Source organism: Hyposmocoma kahamanoa, unplaced genomic scaffold, assembly GCF_003589595.1.
Source record: "Hyposmocoma kahamanoa isolate Upper Pololo Valley unplaced genomic scaffold, ASM358959v1 279, whole genome shotgun sequence".
In the NCBI taxonomy this organism is placed as follows: domain Eukaryota; kingdom Metazoa; phylum Arthropoda; class Insecta; order Lepidoptera; family Cosmopterigidae; genus Hyposmocoma; species Hyposmocoma kahamanoa.
The window spans coordinates 561016-566650 of NW_020653776.1; the positions used below are offsets into that span (position 1 = coordinate 561016).

Below are 5635 nucleotides of genomic sequence, written 5' to 3' on the forward strand. Positions count from 1 at the left end.
AGCGCCCCTCAGATCTTTGTGACTTAAAGCTCTGAGTGGTACTGCAACTGTTATGGACAGGCGTGTAGCTTACCATCAGGCGTACAACTAGTCCCGTCACTTAGTATTATATATAAAAAAACTTCAGATAAAAAGAGAGACGTGCGGTTGTCTCTATTCAAGTACAAATAAGACCTCCTTTAAAAAAACCACTGGTCAAAATTTAAAAACAAAAAGCAGTCAATTTAATTCGACAAATGTTTTCCAAATACTGTCAGTCGCAGAAAATGTTCCAAAATTGACAGTTAGTTTTCGCCACGTTGAGTTTCAAAGTTTGCTAATGATTTTAAACCGTGATAAACTAGAAAAGTATATTTTGGAGAACGAAAATCTTATTTGTGCTTGTTGGATGAGTATGAAAGGTAAAGTTTTGTTGTCATTTTTGATAATTTAGTGTTAGATTTTTTTGAAGTTGGCTTATGTCAAAAATGTACATGTTTTATCATCCGATACACTCCTTTGAAAGGGCGAAAAATTAACCCACATGCAATAGACCTGTTTAACTTTTTGTTCACCCATCCACCCATCACCTTTGTTAGCAATTTCATAAACTGAATCTCTTACAAAGTGGCACAAAAAACTATGGTTTACTCATAAATTACACATCGAAATAGGCAAGAGTATACCTAAGCTCCAAGTAATATAAACAGATTGGATGACACAAAAAAGAAAAATTTGTATTTTTACTAACCAATGCGTTTCAATACACACCACATTAAAAATATAGGACAAAACACCTTTAATATTATATACGAGGATTTTGAAGTAAAGTATTCTAAAGCTGTGTGTATTATTTTCTCTCTTGTACCTCTGCTTATAACATTTTTTTTATGCTACCAAGTAACGGGACGAACAAGTCGTGCGCCTGGTTGTAAGCGCCACGTCTGCCTATGACAGTGCTACTTTTAAATTGCAAAGATCTTAAACCGCAAAGATCTGAGGGGCACTACCACTGCGCCCGTCACCCTTAACACAAGTTGACAAGTTCCATGTGCCTGCTATTACAACCTTACCCACTTTACTGCTTGGCGGCACAAAAAGATAAGGCGGCAGTACTTCCCTGGACGAACTCTTTCATATAATACACCATTTCAATCAACGCATGTTTTTTTCGAGATAAAGTCATCAAACAGTTATCTAATATTTAATGCAAACCACTACAAAGGTTATTAATTTAAGCCGACGACGCGCAAACGACGCTCATAATTCTATTCAAACGCGATGCAGTTGCAGCGAGTTCACAAATTCAGTGGCGCCGTGCGCGCGTCATCTGCGCGTATACACGCCGCAGACGCGCGTTTGAGTCGATACAAACGCAACAATCTGCTTTTGAGCCTATACGGCGTCGTAAATGCGCGCTCGTGAAACGCGCGTCGTCGGTGCATATAAAACACGCCGTGTGTATAAGCTTTTGGAGAGGTGTTACGGGCAATATCGGAAGAATCCTCAGGTCTATCAAGACCTTGTTTGTTTCGCACTCTCTGAAACCCGCGAAGTGCTCGATATGTTTATTTTTCTTTTGCAGATTTGTTCACAAATTGCAATTGAATTGACGTGGAAGACTTTATACTTTTTGAATTCGTAAGTTTGTTAATATTTCTCTATTAAGTACATTGACTTACAATTATATGGACGTCGGGTTCGCGCTAAAAAGTGTCCAAACTTATAGGGCGTTAAAATCGTATACAGAGCGTCATTCACGCTTTAGTCTGCGTTTGTTTCTTCTGACAGCGAAGCAAGCAAAATTAGGCAGTACTGCGATGACATTACAATTTAAATTCAACGTTTTAGCTTTTTCATATTCCTTTACATGTCACTACGTTTAAATAGGTTGACTTGGGACATTTTTTTCGCGGTTTTTGTATTAGACCCGTCGTCCATTTATTTGTAAGTCAATGATTAGGTATAAATCAATTGAAGTAATGAATTGAACAATGAAAGTTAAGAATAAAATTATTTTGTACGTCAATATATTACTATAGCATGTAATTTGTTGTGTATACTAGAGATAGATTGTTGTCGACGGCGTGATCGGCGTGAAATTCAGCGTGGTATATATTTTTCAGGCGTTATAAAACACTAAAACGTCGTGTAAATTACCCTTTTTATTCATTGTTAAGTTTTTCACACATTAACTTGGAAGTTAGCAATGGTAATCTACATAGTATTCCACAGGATATATCACGGAGAATGTGCGATGGAATTACACGATTTAATTCCGCCTTCCCTTTTCCATCATTAAGGAACTAGAAGTAGGATGGGGTTCCACCACTATGTTATGGATATTCCGAAGATTCGCACGAAGCGTTACGCTTCCACATTTATATGGCGAATAGTTATAGAGTGGATTATTTATCCTCTGAACACTATTTTTTGGGCCATTTCAAAGCGAGAGCGAAGATATTATTTAGACGTGGATACTCTATCGTCGAATTCATCATCAGTACTTATTTTTTATTAAAAAAATAGCAGCACTAACATTCATGTGTCATGTAATGGGAAAAATTGTCAGTGTGCCTCCCGATTTCAATAACCATAACTAATTTTAATTGTACGGAATTTTTGTACTGAAATATAGTAATTGACAACGAGGCTGTTACTTCATTGAAATAAACATTGACTTACAATTATATGGACGTCGGGTCCGCGCTAAAAAGTGTCCGAACTTCTAGGGCGTTAAAATCGTATACAGAGCGTCATTCACGCTTTACTCTTCGTTTGTTTCAAAATTAGACAGTACTGCGATGACATTACAATTTAAATTCAACGTTTTAGCTTTTTCATATTCCTTTACATGTCACTACGTTTAAATAGGTTGACTTGGGACATTTTTTTCGTGGTTTTTGTATTAGACCCGTCGTCCATTTATTTGTATATCAATGGAAATAAAACAAATCTTCGCCGCGCGATTTATACGCGTGTCAAATTCATTAGCAGCGGCGTGGAAAAATCGTCGCTAGTTAAATTAATGATTGGATTGATGAAAATTAACTACACTACATAATTACTTACCTTGTGATTTTTTGTGCTAAGTCAATATAAAAAAAAAATGTGTTTTCAATTGTTTTTTGTGGTGGTTGGAGTTTATTTTTTTTAACTTGCCTAAGTGGCGTCGGTGATCCACAAACTTTGGTAACCTACGATCTAGTAGTAAGTATAAATTATATATACTTATCGAGTTCTTAGGTCTTCGCGATTGTCACACATAGGAAATGAAACTATTTAGATCACGATTGACTGATCATGGGACCGGTAAAGGGCCCGAAACGAAAGGTTTGTTTGAAAAACAAATATACGCGATTTAAATCCGGAAAAATAGTTTTATTTCCTATTATATACACTTTACAAATTTTATACTAATTGGCTTGGTAAGTACTTATTATATCTACATAACATTTCACTTTCATACTTATCATTTCATACTTATCATTACATATCATTTTACTTTGTTTTTTTTAACGTTTATAAAACTTACGTTTATAAGTGTCAGTATACCGTATACTTTTTTGTTTTATATGCATATTTAGGGAACTGTAGGTTTAGTAATATGTTAATTTTAAGTATGTATATTTTTAAATATGTAAAACTGTTTGTTCCTCAATAAATTAAAAAAAAAAAAAAAAAAAAAAAAATAACCCCAATCGTCTCTGATCTGTTTAAATTCCAATTACGCGAGCAGCCCGCGGGCAGAGCTAGCTTAAATAATGAGAATTGACAAAAAATGTTCTTTACATCTGCCATCATTAGTTGCCTAGCAACGTTTTGTTATTACACATACTATATCCAATTTGGCTGGAGTATAGATGCATGTATGCAGCAACTCACATACGTAAACTATTTACAAGTGTAAGAAATAAATTTCAATGACAACGACACTGGAAAGGTAGTGCGTTCGGAAAACACTATAGGAGAGTGATTTAAAGTAATTTTTGTAACAAAAACTACCATAAATCTAATTTTATTTGTTATATGGGAAACTAAGAGTTTCACATTTTCCAACTAATAAAATTAGAGTTAAATTTTTCTCTTAAAAAAATCCTGTATAATTTTCCAAATACACGTTAGACGCTTTACCTTTCCAGAGTCGATAAGATAGTTAATAGTATTTCTCAAAATCATAACAATAAACAAGCTGAGAAGAATAAAGTAAATAATAATAATAATAATAAGGCACACAATCAACATAGCCGCGCACTAGGGAAACCACACACATAGACAACCACAAATTACACCTAAACTCACGAGAGAAATAAATGTAGGGCACACAAATATTTCTCCCGCACCAGGAATCGAACCTGGGATCTCTGCGTGGCAGTCCGGCTATTGTAACCGTTCGGAGGCAGTTTAAGGTACGTCAATAACTGTTTGCATTCTTGTAATAGGATACTGTTTAATTGTTGAAAACAGTTTAGAACAAAAAGAAAAATTTATCTAGGTTTTATAACTGGCTGTACAAACAACCAAGTTGTACATTAAATCTTCGTGTTCCGGAAGTAACATGCGGCACCGGAAGTCATGTGTCGTCTTACATGCGGACCTAGACTTCCGAGTAGGGCTGGGTCAGTGTGTCACATTTCTTGCATTAGATTTTGTACAGTGTATAAATATTGCCGATTGTCGGCGTAAGGGGAAATGTCTTTCGACTATCTTACGTGGCCTGGATAATTATACCGCGTGTTAATTTATAAATGAATATTTCTAATCCAGCCGACTCGAATGATTTTTTCTAAGTTTGTAGTGGAGTAATTAAAAAAAACGTCATTGTTGTTATTTCATTTCATGGCAATTGTCAAATGTCGTGACATTCAATAAAAACTTGAAAATTACATTGATTAAATCGACATCTATAGTCAGCGATGGTAGCCGCAAAGTTACCTCTCTGAGTGAAGAAATAAATCGACTCATCTATAGAACAAAGATCTATGTGCAAGACTACTTGTTCTCAGGACATAGTACATTTCGTTCGTTCTTCTTCGCTGTGGATGTCAGATCGACCGTTGTACGATTTTATATTTCCGAAATGAAATAAGATATATAAATTCTCAAAACACCTTTACGTAGGCCTTAGTTTGAATAAGGAAATTATTCTCGTAACGTATTTATTCTCTTTTCGCTATATACATCGGACTCTGTTCTTCGGATGAGTCGAAATTTCTCACAGATGGTCCTACGGCAAAAAAGTCATCAAAAACTATAAACAAAGGTCTGCAAGAAGCACATAGAAAAAATCTTTAGGTCTACTGGTTCGTTCCGTGGCTTAATTGGCAGAGCATCTGGCGCGGACCGAACGAACTTGTCTAAGTGTTCGATCTTTGCTAATAAGCATTGAAAATAGTCCATATTTTATGGCCATAAAAATTTTTTACTCGCTACCTAGTGACCTAAGAGAATTGCTACTAAATGCATTTAGACGTGAAATAAATATAATGCTACTTAAAGGTTGCCACTACTCCGTCAGTGAATTTCTGGAATGCAAGCATAATTCGCAAATCAAATATTGACATCTCTACGACTGACATATATCATCTAATCTGTATTTTGCAATGTTTAATGCAATAATAATCGTAATAGTAAAATCTAATGATAATTTAAATTG

At 35.2% G+C, this 5635-nt stretch overlaps 1 protein-coding gene across 1 annotated transcript in view; it reads left to right on the forward strand.

Moving 5' to 3' along the window:
- The first annotated feature begins 266 nt into the window (after positions 1-266).
- The window catches only part of LOC113229142 (cyclin-dependent kinase-like 4), an 87981-nt gene continuing 82612 nt past the window's right edge, over positions 267-5635 (forward strand). Inside the window, exons 1-2 of the mRNA XM_026462648.1 lie at positions 267-401; positions 1565-1620. The gene's annotated coding sequence lies outside the window, so the exon portion shown is untranslated. The remainder of the gene's footprint in view (positions 402-1564; positions 1621-5635) is intronic.